A 16,961-nucleotide genomic window follows, 5' to 3' on the forward strand; every position below is an offset into this window, starting at 1 on the left:
TATCTTCAGCTTTCGCTTATAATCAGATAAGAGTGTATAGATCATGTTGGCCATGCTTCACTGTCAATTTTTCGTAAATTTGGAAAAATGTCGTCGAACGAAAAAGAGCGTCGTGAATTAATCCTGCGCACTCATTTCGAGAATCCGGAGTTGTCACATCGGGACATCGGTAAGATGCTGGGAATCGTCCAATCCACGGTCAGCAGAGTACTAAAACGATACTTCGAGAACCTAACCATCGCCCGGAAGGTGAAGAACGGCAAAAATGGATGCTCCGTCAGTGAAAAAGATCACAAGCGCGTAGTTAAGCAGTTTAGACGTGATCCGAGAAGTTCGGTCCGGGATGTCGCCAATAAGCTGAATTTGTCAAGTTAATTCGTCCAGCGGACCAAGCAGCGGGAGGGCCTGCGTACATACAAGGTTCAGAAGGCTCCTAACCGCGACAAAAGGCAAAACATGGTGGGGAAGATGCGAGCCCGGAAGCTGTACACCGAAATGCTGACGAAGCCGCATTGCCTGGTAATGGACGACGAAACCTACGTCAAAGCGGACTTTCGTCAGCTGCCGGGCCTGTTCTCCGCAGAGGACAAATTCAGCGTTCCGGAGGAGATTCGCAAGCAGAAACTATCCAAGTTTGCCAAAAAGTACATGGTGTGGCAAGCGATCTGCTCTTGCGGAAAGCGGAGCGCCCCCTTCGTGATGACCGGCACGGTAAACGGGCAGGTTTACCTTAAGGAGTGCCTACAGAAGCGCTTACTACCACTATTGAAGCAGCACGAGGGCCCGACCATTTTCTGGCCGGATCTCGCTTCGTGCCACTATTCAAAGGACGTGTTGGAGTGGTACGAAGCCAACGGGGTCACCTTCGTGCCAAAGGAAATGAACCCGCCCAACGCGCCGGAGCTTCGCCCAATAGAGAAATATTGGGCGATTATGAAGCAGGCCCTCCGGAAGAACCCAAAAGTTGTCAAATCGGAGGCGGACTTCAAGAGAAAATGGATTTCTGTTCAAAAAAAACTACAACCTGACGTTGTACAGAATCTTATGGACGGGGTAAAGAGGAAGGTGCGAGCATACGGGCTTGGGCTCGAAGTATGAATAAAAAGAAAATGCCAAAAGTTGTTTGATAGTTTTTATTTTACTGTCTAAAATTTTCAAAAGGATCGGTCTACTGGGCGAATTTCTACAGCGTTTTTTCCGTGATGCAATTTGATGTGACACACCCTTTACATAAATGTTGCGCTCGCTCTTCCTTCCCCACAACACTTACTACCCGTTTGAGAAATTGTTTAGTAAACATCGTTTGTCGACGAGCTTTGAGCAGGAATAAATTGTCTCAAAGAATTAATATACCCCTAATAAATTTCCGAAAAACGTGACATAAAAAAAAATGTAAAAAGAATGTATTTGATCGCAGTATTTTATAAACTCTTCCGCTTCAAAGTAATATTTAGTTCTGTTTTCTTTAGTATCGGTGGTTCTGGCTTCGGTGTAACGATTTTCGATGGTTTAGTTGACTTTTGCTTTGCTTCAGTTGCACCAGCAGTAGCGGGAGCTTTCTTCTTGTTGCTCACCTTCTTCACGCCCGCCGCCAACCAATGCTTGATTCGATGACCACCAAACGGAAAGAGTTGTGTGTGTTATTACTTCTCCTGGGTGCATTCCTTTCTGGCCTCAGGGGGAAGCTTGAATGAACACGACGCACCAGTGCCCTTCGTTTGCACAAACATGCTCTTGGTGACACCTCTCATCAGCGTTTTCTTGATGAACTAAGTCAGCTTCGCCATATCAATCTTGTAGCAGTCATAACATATAGTGCTCCCGTGGTCGAGTGGTTAGCTTCCCACACTATCATGCCGTGGTTCGGGTTCGATTCCCGTTCTGGCCGGGGGATTTATTGTCAAAGAAAATTCTTCCGGCTTGCACTGTGGTCACGCGTACTCTAGAGTGTGCCACTGCAGAGTACATTCAAGGCATGTTATTCGGCATAGAAATCTCGACAAAGTACTACTAAAAATGACGCAAGTTCCACAAAAGTTCCACTGGAACGTTAGTGCCATTCAAGCGAAGAGAGCAGTCATAACATGCCCTAACAGCTGTACGATTATAACTGAGTGGATAGCCGAGCTGGCACCCGTTTATATACAGATTTTTATGATTTCAATAGCTTGCTTTTGAAGCAAATTTTTAACTATTGAAACAAGTTTTTGGAGTGGTTATCATACCATTCCGTTCAGTTGGTTAGGAGGTATTAACGCTCAAAATCTTGTGTTCCTCTCGTTCTCAAAGCTTTGAGCTTACACCTCAGTATAGAAATGAAAGACGCAGTCCTACGTCAAAACGTGAAAGTGCGCAGAGTTAAGCCGGGTTTATACGTTGTAAGTTATTCGGTTGCGAGTAAACGTCAAACGATCTGAAGAACTACGAACGTACCCATATCGCGAAATTTTGATTTGATTTTGACATTTGATTTGTATCACGAAGAAGCTTTTTATCATGAAGTTTGTGGATGTAGTGTACAAAAATATCAGGAAAAAATAAAAAATCTATTTCTTTCTGTTTTTTTTTTCAAAGGTTTTGCGGATTAATACAATTTTTTGCCAACTAATTCAACAGCAAATCAAACTAGCCTTATCAACCAGCTTTCAAGCTTTGAAATGATGTCCCATCTTTATTCATTCTATGTACAAGAAATGTGTTTTATTTGTAATGAAAAAATTTATAATTACTTTTCGGGGAACCCAATACTACGTTGCTACACTGAAAAATGTATTATTGCTTCCATTCTCTCCGATTACCAAACCCACCGTAAGTTGAAAGATACGAATAACCGCTGGCTTGAAGAATAAACACACAACAATAAATATACTTTTACAGTTATGATGTCCGAGATAAAGGACAAGTGGTCTTTTCCTTTGAACTATACAAAATGTTGTTTTTTATGCGAAACAGATTTTTTTTAACGTGAGTGAAATGATCCATGGATTCCATTTTTTGTCAGTACATGTGGTGGTTAATTAAAAATGATAGATCAAAAGCATCCAATTTTCAGTCATTCGCACAAACCGAAAATTGCTTTCATAGCTTAAATACTATTTTACAGTGTCTCCGGGCACAGAAGCCTGCACAAATTAACTCTATTCAGCGACAAAAAATGCTCCGTGTCCTATTCGTCAGGATGCATTCCAATAGTATCGCCCTATTCAGTCTCTGTGCACGTGTTAGAAGCCATGTGATTCTACCATATCGGCTTCGTCACTGGCCGCGGAGGATTAAAGGAGCATCAAAGCCACGCGTTACAATGCGCGAATACATCGCGTCATATGGCACTGGTGTAATTTTTGTAGAATGCGAACTTTCATCTGTTATTACATTATTGCTTTCATTATGATGTTATGCTTCGTTGTTGTCCTGTGAAATATGGAATGTTTACAACCTTGTATTATTTATCACGGTTTTGTTTTTGTTGTGTTGTGTTGTGATATGCGTGAAGAAAAAAATCGATTACTTTTTCTGTCCGTGTTGTGATTGTTTGTTTTCATGTACTATCCGCCATCCACTTCTATGTAGAACATTTCGAGGCTAAACATAGGAATGTTGTTCATATCTATTCTACTTTCCAATTCAGTAACGCAGGACATCTGCTCGTTCCCGGTAACAATAGTTTGTCTTCTGCAGCAATAGTGCGTTGCATTTAACCAGGAGTGTTAGTATTAGAAGATTGTTTTGTGCTATCATTTTCGTCATTTTTTGAAGTTATGCTTTTGTGGTTTTCATATTCCTGAAGACTATCGGTTGATAATATTCCCGATTTTTTGCAATAATAAGTGTCACAGATGTATTCATGGAGAATTACATTTCTATTGAGAGGGCACTTTTTTCTGGGTGTTTTGATCAATGAGAGAAATGAAAAATTTAAAGAATTTCGAAGAACGCTTTACAAAAATACCGTCTCTACAGACTTTCGCCATCTTCTCGATGATACATAATGATCGGATGCGACCGGCTTCATGTCCCTTGGTAATAACGTTATGATTGACGATGAAGATATCTAAGTGTTCGACGAGTTTATTTACTCGCTGATAACAAAAGACAACACCGACAGCCTTGAGGATCGAATACGCATAGTGTAGCCCACTATGCACCTACCTACTACGGGCACCACAGACCCCTAAAAAACTCAGACCTCGTATGAAGTGAATGAGACCAGTACCGGCAATAAAAAATGTACGATGTTCGAAGTGGATGAGTGCGATTGGCATGGCATGTTGACAGAATGCCGGATAAACGTCCCGCAAAGATATAGTGTTCATAACGAATCCGGCGGTGACAAAAAGGTTGGGAATCCAACGCACGAGGAGTTTGGAGCAGGATGACTTTAGGTTGAAGTTGAAGAAATGCAAATATGCACAGGGTTTATTGACTAAATTGTGTTGTGGAAAATATAATCCTAGGGTGGGATGTATCATCATGAATGAAGAATACCGTGAGAATCAAACGACACGTTTACGGGCCGAAATCTTTCAAGAAACGTCATTGAATTCATCTGAAATTCAAACGGGAACAAGTCTCAATCGGGAGGGGTGACTATGACTGGTATGGTGCAGATCCCACCTTTGTGTTTCTGTCTCTTGGTCGACTATAGATGTGCTGCTCAAGTCCTCCTTTATATTCTTCGTTTCACCTCGAGCAAATCCTCGTAGTATCGCATTGAATGGTTTTTTAAATGGGTTATTATAAGTGTAAATATATACCATACCATATAGTGATCGATATCTCTTATAGTATCGATAAAACAATTTCAAGTTTATGTTCGTTGTTAAGGTAACATTCTACACTAAAAAATATGTTGTTGTTTTTTGTTTGCTCCGTTCAGTTGTGAGTTACAGAGTGTCAACAATGGAAGTCAACAAAGAGAAAAATCGGTACATTTTACAGGTTTTTTTTATAAAGGCGAAAATGCAAGCTGAAATTGTGAATAGTGTTTATGGTGCCGATACCGCAACAGCTAATTGCTTGCAATTTCGGTTTCGTCGGCTCCATTCAAGCATTTTTGATGTTAAAAATGCACCGACCACAGGCCGGTCGTCGAAAATGTCGATAAAATAACAGAAATAATCGAACCGGCATGTTAGTATTCGTAGCATCGCCCAGGAGCCAAAGGTCGACCATAAAACAGCTTCAAATCATTTGCGCAAAGCTGGATTTCAAAAGTAGTTCGATGTTTGGGTGCCACTCCAATCAACACTAAAACACTATAAAAAATATAGGAGGTTGTGTTCGAGACACGACCGCATTGTTGACGTAGAACTACGCTGTAGTTTAATTCAAGTCGCTTGTTTATAACTGCGGATATTATTTTGTAATGCCACGAAAATTTTGAAATAACCATTCTACCAGTTTGGTCGTCCTGAAATGTTTTTTTTTAATTGTAGAATCAATTGACGATAATTGTTTGATGATTCATTCTTGTGCTCGCAGAACAATACATGTTCGAGATGAGCGCAGCTGTCTTCCTTAGTGGAGAAAGTTTTGCTACTGGCAAGCGAAACCAAATCACATACAAAATTCCAGAACGACATTTACTTTCTTGGTTACTAAATAAGCGAAATAAACTCTATCTACACGCGAATGCAAATAAATTAATGACCCCCAAATAATGTTTTGGTGCACAACCTTAACACCTGCTTCACCATAGCGTCAGTTCAATGCATTGATGCAATGTCAAAGGCACCGACGAAGCCTTTATGATGACAGAAAACAAACAATGTTAACTGCTTGGAAAAACGCTAAATAATTGCGTTAGCATAGATTCATTACTAATACCCTAGCGAAAATAATTCCCTCCCGCTATCTCCCCTCCTTGTTTATATTTATCATCACAAATGGGGTTTCAGCGTAGGGAAGATGCGCTATTTTTGCGTACGAGTTATGAAGCACGCACGTACACACATAAATATCCATATGTCGATGGCTTGAAACAACTTAATATACACACCCTTATTTCTGTTTTGCGCTCTTCTCAACAGAAGCCCTTTCTGTTGATATTGCCAGTCTAGATTAGCTTAGTTGTCATCCTTTGTGAAGAGAGTTTTTCTACAGTCATGCGAAACCATATCACTGACAAAACCATTAGAGGCGAATGAACTGCAAAAGTTAAAGCCTCTTTAAAAAAAAGAATCGAAACTGACAAAATTCCAGAACATTTATTTTCTTGGTGAGCTGACGATAGCCTAGCTTGATGATTCCCCACACAATTGTGTAGCTCAAAACATTAATGCTACGGCGCCAGTCCGAAATGAAGACATGTGATAACGCAAAACAAGGAAGAACAAGCGATGTTCATTGTTTCGTATCTAGGACGATACTGAAAGTTTGCCTTTCCTTCCTTTCCTTGTTGAATTAAAAAGACTAACCCTATAAGGGGAACCGGCATCTATATTGCCACCAACGATTTTATTTTTTTTTCTCTTCTTTAACAATAAACTATCACGTCTAACCTTATGTGATAACTTGTTGTGATGTCTAGCAACATGCCTGATTTTTCTGAGCGCGAAAAAATAAAACACTATTCATTTTTGAGCCATTTTTGTGTTAACAACTCCCAATTTAGAGCAGCCAGAGCAAATTTCCCGTAAAGTCATTGAAAAACAGTCATTTTGCTGATGTTTTCAATGCATATGAATTGTTTAGGACCTGCTGAGTCTGATCATGAATGTTATTAGTGGTTTTTGTTGAAACTAACATCAAAATTTCAAATACAAAAAAATCATTTTCACCATCAAGTGTTTTCCGCTAGACGGGCAGATGGCAACCATATTGCCACCGGTGACCGGAATAAATCGCCACAGTAAACAACTGCAACAGAAACAACCGCTTAGAAAAAGTGTAGTAGGCTAGAAATATTTGGCGCGGGAAAAACATCATGTGCCTCACATTTCTATTATAAATTTATTCTCTTGTTCTCGTTTTTCGAAATTTATTCTGAGGACAATGTAATGGGGACGAAGTCCCCATTTGGCGAGGATAAGGAATCGAGGCGGCCCATGCCGCCAAGATGACGCAATCCGAGTCCACCGCCGACCCGCCGTCGGAAGCGGCGGTGTCTCGCACGCAAACCTGGGATCCACTGATTGCCCGGTTAGTTTGAAACATAGGATACGATCCTTTAGCAATGTCCGACCGAGCTCTAGCGAGCGTCGGACGGTATACGTCTGCCCGGGGCGTTACGTTTGCCTGGGGCGATACGTTTGCCCGGTTAATTCTTGTTTTGAAATACAATACCGCGCCACAATATTTATAGCCTACTACACATTTTATAAGCGGTGGTTTCTGTTGCAGTCGTTTTCTGTGGCGATTTATTCCGGGAACCATTGCCACCAACATTTTACGTTAGCCGGGCAGGTGGCAACTATATTGCCACCATTTTTTTCGATGTTTTTGATTGTTTTGCGTATTGAAAACCATGTTTTGTGTATTTCAGCATGTAAACATGTCGTTGTAATGGAGTTTGGCAATTATATAGCCAGCAACATTTTGCGCTAACCGGGCAGTGGCAACTATATTGCCATCAATTTTTTAAATGTTTTTGATTGTTTTACGTATTGAAACAAAATATTTTGTGCATTTTAGCATGTAAACATGTCGTTGTATTGGAATTTGCGTTGATTACATGTTCTCACGACCCGTTAAAGGGTTAAACTTCTTTATTTCATTCGTCTCTAGCCATCAAAAAGGCCCTTGGAAAGCTCTACTCTTTCCTCATATTACTCCTCCACCCCCACTGCCTTGAAAAAACCATTCGATTCCTCGCCGTCCAGCTCGTCCAGCTACGATGTTGTTCAGTCGGTGTCCACACAAAGAATGTTTTGATCCAAACGGTGTACTCACGAAGAATAAAGTTTGCCTCAGCAAGATCCACTGTTTATACTCTAGGCCAGGGGTTTTCAAATGGTGCTCCGCGGGAAATTTGTGCTCCGCTAAGTTATAGCAAATGCTCCACTTGAAAACCTACCTTGGAATAAAATAATCTTTAATTCAATTTCACAAGTCATATACTTCTCGTTTATGATTCTTCAAGCATTTGGAAATAACATGTTTCTCCGTTGCATGGAATACATGTTTGATAAAGAGAATATTACAAAATAAAGACAGCTCAAATCGGACCATCCCTTCCTCGGGTTTAGGGCACACCAACATATTTGGCCTTTCATTTTTGTTTATATAGATAGAAGATATAGAAATGCGTTTTTTCGCCTGACAATCCATTTCCACTTACCAATAAAGATCAATTTCGATAGTGCAAATATCGAATGGACTAACAACGCTTATTATGATGTAATTTTCGAACATGTGGGAATTAAATTTTCCGAATTTTCCTTCAGGATTTTCAGAAAATTTTCCGATTTTTCTCTCCACTATATATATTGATCTGCGGGAAGAGACGAATACAACAAAATACAGGAGTCTAAAATCGGACCATCCCTTCTTCGGGTTTCCGCTTACCAACAGATTTTGCCTTACATTTTTATTTATATAGATGGAAAAATGCAGGTGCTCCATCTATTTTTTTTTGCTATAAAAAGTGCTCTGCCATAAAAAAAATCTGAAAAATCCTGCTCTAGGGAAATATTCCCCTACGTTCTTCTTTTTTTCCTTTATCCACGGAGACTTTACATCTTACGATTTCCCCTTCGTTGCTCGTCGATAAGTTGCTCGTTATTGGCAGCTCTGTTCGGGAAAGCACACAAATGGACAGAACAAATGTATGAGGAAATGGGAACGCTTCCAACTTTCATTAATTTAAATCATATACATGGGATAATAATGTATAGCATATGAAACAAATCTTAGGGAATTCCCCTTCGTTTGGTATCTAAATCACCAGAATCCGTTCACGGCTAAAATAGTTATTAACATTAACTTTATTTCATAAAAACGTGACCTGTTTTCTGATTTGGCATCCTTAATGTAAGACGTAGTTCTTGAGCTTGAGCTTGAGCTTGGGTAGACTGTACAATTCGTAGTTGCTCTCCGTGATTGACCTGAACCAACCAAATTGCACAAAGAACAAACAGAATGACGCTTGGGACTAGCAAATCATTCTCGTTGTGCAATTTTCGGTGATTCGAGCTTTCAATGATCAATAACGACGCCGGCCACGTCCTTACAGTCACCAGGGGAAGGGTAGGAATGTTAGTATGATATTCGCCGCCCGAAGGCCAGAAGGGTCGCCTCTATAGCGTGGTTTCCTAGCGTTTATCATGGAAGGGATAGTTTGTTGGTGGGAAGGGGTTCACTGTGGTAAGTGATGTGATTATGCTAACGCAAACTAGAGATCACTTGACGAAACGAAAACTTGAAAACCAAATGCATTTCGTAGCCGTAAAGATATTAAAGGGTGACCTGAAAAGGTCTCTGCAAAAGGATCATAACTCTGGTAAGTGAATTAATTTTGTAAGCGTGGACCCAATTACTCGTTGAAACGAAAACTCGAACATCAAATGCATTTCGTAGCAGCTGAACGGTAACCTGAAAAGTCTCCTCTGTTCAACGGAGCAAAAACTCGAAAATCAAATGCATTTGAAGATTGAATATATTGAAGGGTCACCTGATAAGGTCTTATCAGACTAGGATCGGACTTAATACTTGTGCTTAGTCGCACGTCATGCTCTTCCATTGTAATACACGGAAATCACGGAAGTTTTCCGAATTGGGACTCTAGCATCTTGAACCTAGTCTTGCAATTTATATTTGAACCTCGAAAAGGAAAACTTGATACCTGCGATTTGGATTTGTAATAAAAACTAACAATTTCTCAAGTAATCAGTCGAGCAATTATTAACGAAATCATTGTTCTTGTAGTAAGGGTTAGAATGACATAATTGAAGGAAAAGCAACGTCAATCCTCTATTCAAAAAAAAACTGAAAAGGAGATACATACAAGAAGAACTCACTGACATTCAAGGTGAACTACTAATCCCAAGAAAAAACATGGGTGAGCAAAAGAGACAAATGTAAGTTAATTCAAACTTTTCTCTCGACCTCCGTAACATTCTCATGGTCGAAACGCACACTACATTGAATATTCTTGCAACATTGCAACATTGCATTGAATATTCAAACAACGACATAGAACTGCACCGGCGTGGCTACACCGTCCGCTCCGTCTTGCCGTGACCGAAATCGTCTGCCTCGAACAAAAAAAACAGCCCGCCTCCATCCGTCAGCTATCGCACAATCAAAATATGCTCTCCGATCCAATCCTCTCACAAAAACTCGACTGTACGTCAACCGACGAAAAGAATCAAACTACCTTGGTCTTCCGAAGCAAACGAGTCCGTTCTGGGAAGCAAGGCAACCACACCAATACAATCACATGTTTGCTGGTCATCCTCCACGATCGCGCACTCGTAATGCCACACTCTCACACGCAGCCGCACCCGCCATCACCGCAGTCTTTTACTGACTGACACTTTCTCTCTCTCGCACACAACACCGAGAGACTTGAAGCGGATTGCATTTCGGATCGGTTATAAAAATAATAGTTAATAGTACTTAGCTGGGATGTTGATGTTTCTCGATACAGTTGGATCATTTTGCTGGCAGAATTAGTGGTTAGTGGATTCCATCCTTAATATCACTGCTGTAAAAAACATGCTCTAAAAAGCAAGCTACCACGCATACACACATAACCACGGTACACGAGAGAGTTGAAAAAAAAACAACGCCATAATCCAGTAAAATAACCACAAAACTGATTAACTGAATTTGAACTTTTTTTTTTCATTACAACACCATTAACACAACGAAACCAGAAACCATTTTCACGATAACTTCCACCAACAAACTATTCCTAGCAGCGAATAGAGCCGAAACAGGTTGAAACGCGCTAAACAAAGAAGAAGAAAAAATCAGACGCGGAGCAAAGAAAAACTCATCCGCACCCGACGAGTCGGTCGAGACTCTCCCCTTAATGTAAGACGTAGTTCTACGTCAAAAACTTGAAGGATCGAATTTTCATCTGCGAAACCTTGGCCAAACGAAATGAATGAGTCCATTTCACGAACAGATATCAGGGGTTGACAAATGGGTCACATACGACAGTAGATGGCAAACTTTACTCAGTGGGACAGTTTAGAAGCCATGGTACTGTGGCACGTAAGCCAGTCATATCAGGTACCAACTAACTAAAATAATTTTGTACCAGTTTTCCTTCCCATCGACCCTTCTGCATTCTAACCCATACGTCCCACAAATTTCCCTTGAAGGGCTTGAACAAGTCACTCTTTTCCCCTGCTCCAAATAAACATTGAGTTGATTCAATGGAAATTCGGAGTTAGTTCTGCCCTTCGAAATTTCTCGTGGAATGACCCATTGCATCTTCCTAGGTATGAGAATTGTTGCATGTTAAGTGAATTTCAATTATAAGCTTCAAGAAAAGAGGTAACCAAGCCATTATTCACTTTCAGCCTTATTTCATCGAACATTGACTGTCCTGAACACTTGATTGATTTAAAGATTCATCGGTGTTTTCCACGCTCACATTACTTTTTATATCTCTCATCTGCACGAACTAATGCATTTTTAAGTCATTTGGCATCGAAAAAAAATCGATTATCCAAATTTCCCCCTTGGAAGATTTTCGAGGATGAAAAAAAAACAAAACTTTGAGCGCTTTGAGGCACCTCTAAATCATGTCCGATTGAGCTGAAACTTTGCATAGATAATTTTTTGGGCCAATCGCCATTAGCCATTTTTTGGACATGATCGGTTCTTGAAATTCCATCATGAATTTTTTTCCATACATCCATTGCCACCCTAATGTAGCGCTTCTGCTGGAACGGCATTACCTGCCGCTGCATGTTATCGAACAAGGCAAGGCGTTGCAACGGCGTCCCAAACGCCGTAGCTGTCGGACTGTCGTAGCGTTATTGTTGGGGAATTTGGAACACTGATCTACCGAGAGCCGTCGCACAGTGGTCCCTCAGAAATTCTAGGTGGCATTAAATAGGAAAATGAACGACAATACCCGACCGAATGAATGGTCTAGTTGTGTTCTATAACCTTCAAGGCATCTTGTATCACATATGGTAACAGTGTCCGTGACGATTTTCGTTGCGATAACGACGTGGCAACGCAGTGTTTGATGCAGTGAACTAGTGTAGCTGTGATGTGATGGTGTTTTAGGTAGAGAATTTTATGCTGATTTCGAATTTGTATTCCTTTTTTAGTTTAATAAATTTTGAAGCTGTGAAATGAGTGTTTGAAAGTAAGTACATTTTCTACATTGAATATATACAAAAAAACTCCAAATTCCTCCAAAATTGTTAAAAACCAAATATCTTCCTTAGGGTATCCTCTACACTTTCCCTTTATGATTTCTGGCCACTTCTGGCAACTTTCCGAAAAAATGCCATAAATATTTCGATACCCCACGCGTGTTTTTCGATTTTTTATTTATCCCCTCCCCCTGCACCCCCTTTTGGGTTTTGGACAAAATGAATATTGAAAACGTGTTCAGGAAGTTTGAAAACATATTTTAAGACACCCCACACGTGTTTTCCGAAACATTCAAATTTTACCCCCTCCCCCTGCCCTTGCTTTGGGGTTCATAATCAAAATGACTCAAAAATAGATTCAGCACATTCGAAAACTCCCGTACACCAAATTTCAAGGCATTTCCATTCATTTTTTCTATTTCTGTGTGACGTTTTCGACCATTAATGGCTGCTGTCTGCAACGGAACAAAATCTCGCAAGGTGCGTTCCATTTGGAATTGAGCCGTAGATTGACCATCCGAGACGGGGTTCCGCTTTGCTGTGTGTCGGTGAAGTGAGTATTATTCACTCCAATGAGCATTCATGGAGCTTTGGATTCGAAGTCTTTGACCGGTAGGCTTCCGCAAATGCTGGTAGCAATCGGCATGCTCTTTGTAGCGTAGCATTTGCATAGTGTTAAAGATTCGATGGTCCTAACTTTCTTCAATGGATATCGCTTGCCTCCACTAAAACCCGAAATCTGCGCATCTACTTGATGGGAGTGTTCTCCTTCACGGCTAATATTGCTTGTCTAGGTCAAGCCATTTCCTTGCCTTTAATTTGCGACGCTTCGAACATACAAGGCTCGAGGAACTTTTTATTTTTTTATTCTCACCAATTGTAATCAATTGTATATTCATATGTAGCGTGAAGTCTTATTCATGTTCGATCTAAGGTGAAAAGATGCAGAAAGTTTGTTTCTTCGGTTAGCCTTCTAATAAATAAATGACAATGGTTATCTTTTCTTACTAAAGCACAATTTAAATTTCAAAAATGCGTTCATACTGCCGTGAAAATCTATTTTGCTTTGAAACTTCTTGTTTTAAGAATAATCATCGTTTTAATGTGTGATTATGTTTTCGGGAACAAATTAAAAAAAAATAGATTTCGGTCGCGTTACGAAAATGATACTCAAGATTGCTCTTAATGGAATCAGTCGTTAAATGCAATCTAGAGAGGTCCATACAACCGAAATTTTTTGGATATTTTCAATATCATCTGAAGGAGCCACACGAACCTACGTCTGTGTTGAAGTTATAGAAAGAGATGCTACTGAACTGGTTGAAAGCAGCAAAAATATAAATCTAGATAAAATCCTGTCCGTAATCCTGTCTAAGTATATGCCTTCAGTGCAATTTTATGACCATTCTTCAAGCTTTGAGAGTTTTTCCTTTTTTTTAAATTTTATTCTTATATTATTGTAATTGATATAACAAAGCTACTTACGTTGCGCAATGCAAATAAGTAGACCCTGGTTGTGGTTGTGGTGATTGGCGTCGGCGATCTCAGTTCTTTTGTTCCTTTGCCAGTCTGGAAATTGAGGAGAGGCTTGCTTGATCCATTGCATACGCACTCGTTGTCGGGTGGCATAGTTGCGAGTTTGATTGCATCGACATCGTAGGGGAGATTGCCTAGGAAGGGTAAACAGAAGAGAGACGACACAGTTTGTGGTGTAAATGTTTGCAATTGTAATTTTGTGTACAATTTTGTTGTTTGTAATTCCCAGCAGCGGTATAATTAGGCTGACCAAATAGTTCATGATTGAAAACGGGACACGTAAGCCAAAAATTTAAACCAATTGAACCGGCGAACTTCGTCCCGAAATGTTTTTTATATGTACTAGCTGACCCGACAAATTTCGTCTCGTCCAAAATTTGTTTTTTGTTATCAATACCTTCAAACATTCACGTTTTCTTACTATGAGTAAGTTCATGGGTCCAATCGGAGAACTGTTCATTGATTGATCTTCTAATCGACCCCGTTGAATTATCCTTTTACTATAAAATTCCTAGTATTTCTAACAAAACTCATCATTATAATTTCAGATTATTTCCAGACACAATTCTCGTTCCAGATTTTTCAACCACTTGCAAATAACATGTTTCTCCGTTACATGGAATAAATGTTTGATACAGAAAATATGATAGAATAACGACAGCCCTAAATCGGACCATTCCTTTCTCGAGTGTTGCTCACATTAACACATTCGGCGATCCATTTTTATTTATATAGATAGAAGACGATATAGGAGTACATTTTATCACATTAAAATCCATTTCTACTTTCGAACGAACATCAATTTCGTCAGCGCAAACATCAAATGGACTAACAGCACTTGTCAGTATGTAATTGTATAACATATGGGAATTTAATTTTCCGAATTTTCTCTTTTTCCTTCAGAGTTTTCCGAAAATTTTCAAGGACGTCGGGTTTTGCAACGAGCGGGAGTAGACGCGTGTTTTTTCGCTCCGTGTTGTGATCTTCGAATTCATGTGTTTTTGTCGTATAATAGCTTTTTGATTTGTGTAACGTGTGAAAATCAATCTACTCTGTTTTACTGAAACGAAGATTTGTGAAATTCAGTTGAATTACATGGAGAAATCAAAAAAATAAAAACTGAATAGTGTCATAGTATCAATCGAGCGAAGCCAAAATGGCTTCAGCTCGATTCTAGTGAAAATTCTCTTCGTTCGTTGTGCAAAAATTATGCTAGGTTCCATCGGTTTAGTCAAACCTGCTATCGAATATGCTCTTATTTTTGTTTTTCTTGACGTAGAACTACGACTTTCATTAAGGGTGCCAAATCAGAAAACAGGTCACGTTTTTATGAAATAAAGTTAAAGTTAATAACTATTTTTGCCGTGACCGGATTCAGGCGATTTACGTACCAAACGAATCGAAAATTCCCTAAGATTTGTTTGATATGCTATACATTACAATCCCATAGTCAGTATATGGTTTTAATTGATGAAAATTGGAAGCATTCCCATTTCCTCATACATTTGTTCTGTCCATTTGTGTGGTTTCCCGAACAGAGCTGTCAATAACGAGCAACTTATCGACGGGCGACGTGAACAAAGAAAAGAAGAAGAATGGTGGGGAATATTTGCCTAGAGCATTAACGTTGGATCTTGCTGAGGCAAACTTCATTCTTCGTGAGGAAATCGACTGGACAACACCGTTACTGGGCGAGCTGGACGGCGAGGGATCGAATGGTTTTCTCAAGGCAATGGGGGTGGAGGAGTGATATGAGGAAACTGAACTGAAGAAGTTTAAAGTCTCTTCAATTCAACAAGGAAAGGAAGGAAAGGCAAACATTAGAGGCGAATGAACTGCAAAGTTTAAAGCCTCTTAAAAACAAAGAATAGAATAGCAAAACTTTCAGTATCGTTCTAGATACGTCACAATGAACATCGCTTGTTCTTCCTTGTTTTGCGTCATCACATGTCTTCGTTTCGGACTGAGCTGTGGACGCGACCAAGTTACTAACTCTGGTATTGCGATCATTGCATCAAACTGACGCCATTGCGTTGATGTTTCGAACTGCACAACTGCGCGGGGAATCATCAAGCTAGGCTAACGTCGGCTTACCAAGAAAATAAATGTTCTGGAATTTTGTCAGTGATTTGGTTTCGCATGACGGTAGCTCGTCTGATGTACCAACCAAGAATTCTTAGAGATGCTCATGCCGAAAGTTTTTGTTGTGCAGTTATGCTTAAGGCTGGGATTTTGCAAACATTTGTTCTGGTCACAGATAGGTCTAGATATGTGTTTTATAACAGATTTGCAGATATTCAAATTCAGGATGGTTTTAGATTTAATTTGTGTTTATATTTTATTTGTGTTCATATGTTAAAAAGCTATGCTTATATACAGAGTGGCGCATAAGTCAGGCAACGCTCTCTGAATGCAAAAAATAACGATCGCGCTGCAACTATCGAGCGTGTTGATTTCGACTGCCGTCGTAGATGTAATGTATATATGTCAGAGGTATATTTGTGCAAATCGGTTGCGTGATTTATGCGCCACGCTTTATGTTACTAAGACTGTGCTTTGTTGTGTCGATAGCGTTTTAGCAAAAATGTAATATTTCACCTATCTCATCTCATCTCTCAGTTTATTTTTCTTCGGTTTACGTATTTAAAAAAAAATAAATTAGCCGATTCAAGATTACGTTCCCCATTTATGCAGATTTAGGTTTCAATTGCAGATTAATTTTAACCTACATTATAAAGAGTTTATGTTTCGGACGCTAGATTTCACCCTTGGAACTCCGCCTGCGAATGACGGATCTCTATAGTAGCATGTCAGAGAAGGGACCTGTAACTATTGGGAACCAGTGGCTGTTATGCAAAGAAAAAATGGATAAACTCTTAAGTCAGAATTTCCTCCTGTGACTATCTCCGGTTGAAAAATATGTCGGCTATTCGAGGAACATTATAGCAGTTTATTGACGACCTTCTCAGGTTGCCAAAAATAAACTCGAGTGATGAATGAAGATATATCGTTCGAGAGTTTTCAGATGAGTTTTCTCAGTGACCTTCTCAGGTCAGAATGGATATTGTTTTCGAAATCACGTTTCTCCGAAAAGTTTAGAGTTCGCGTGTTCAGAATCACATCACTTACCACAGCGAATCCTGA

At 39.8% G+C, this 16,961-nt stretch overlaps 1 protein-coding gene across 5 annotated transcripts in view; it reads left to right on the top strand.

Moving 5' to 3' along the window:
- LOC129767870 (protein furry) overlaps window positions 1-16,961 on the top strand; it is a 248,238-nt gene that overhangs the window by 9,823 nt on the left and 221,454 nt on the right. The window contains exon 1 of one of the 5 annotated variants that reach the window (XM_055769118.1): window positions 3,622-3,706. The exons of the other annotated variants lie outside the window; for them this stretch is intronic. The gene's annotated coding sequence lies outside the window, so the exon portion shown is untranslated. Of the gene's footprint in view, window positions 1-3,621; window positions 3,707-16,961 lie in introns of those variants that run through there. 5 annotated transcript variants of the gene reach the window in all.

This window comes from Toxorhynchites rutilus, chromosome 2 (genome assembly GCF_029784135.1).
Source record: "Toxorhynchites rutilus septentrionalis strain SRP chromosome 2, ASM2978413v1, whole genome shotgun sequence".
NCBI classification, from domain to species: Eukaryota; Metazoa; Arthropoda; class Insecta; order Diptera; family Culicidae; genus Toxorhynchites; species Toxorhynchites rutilus.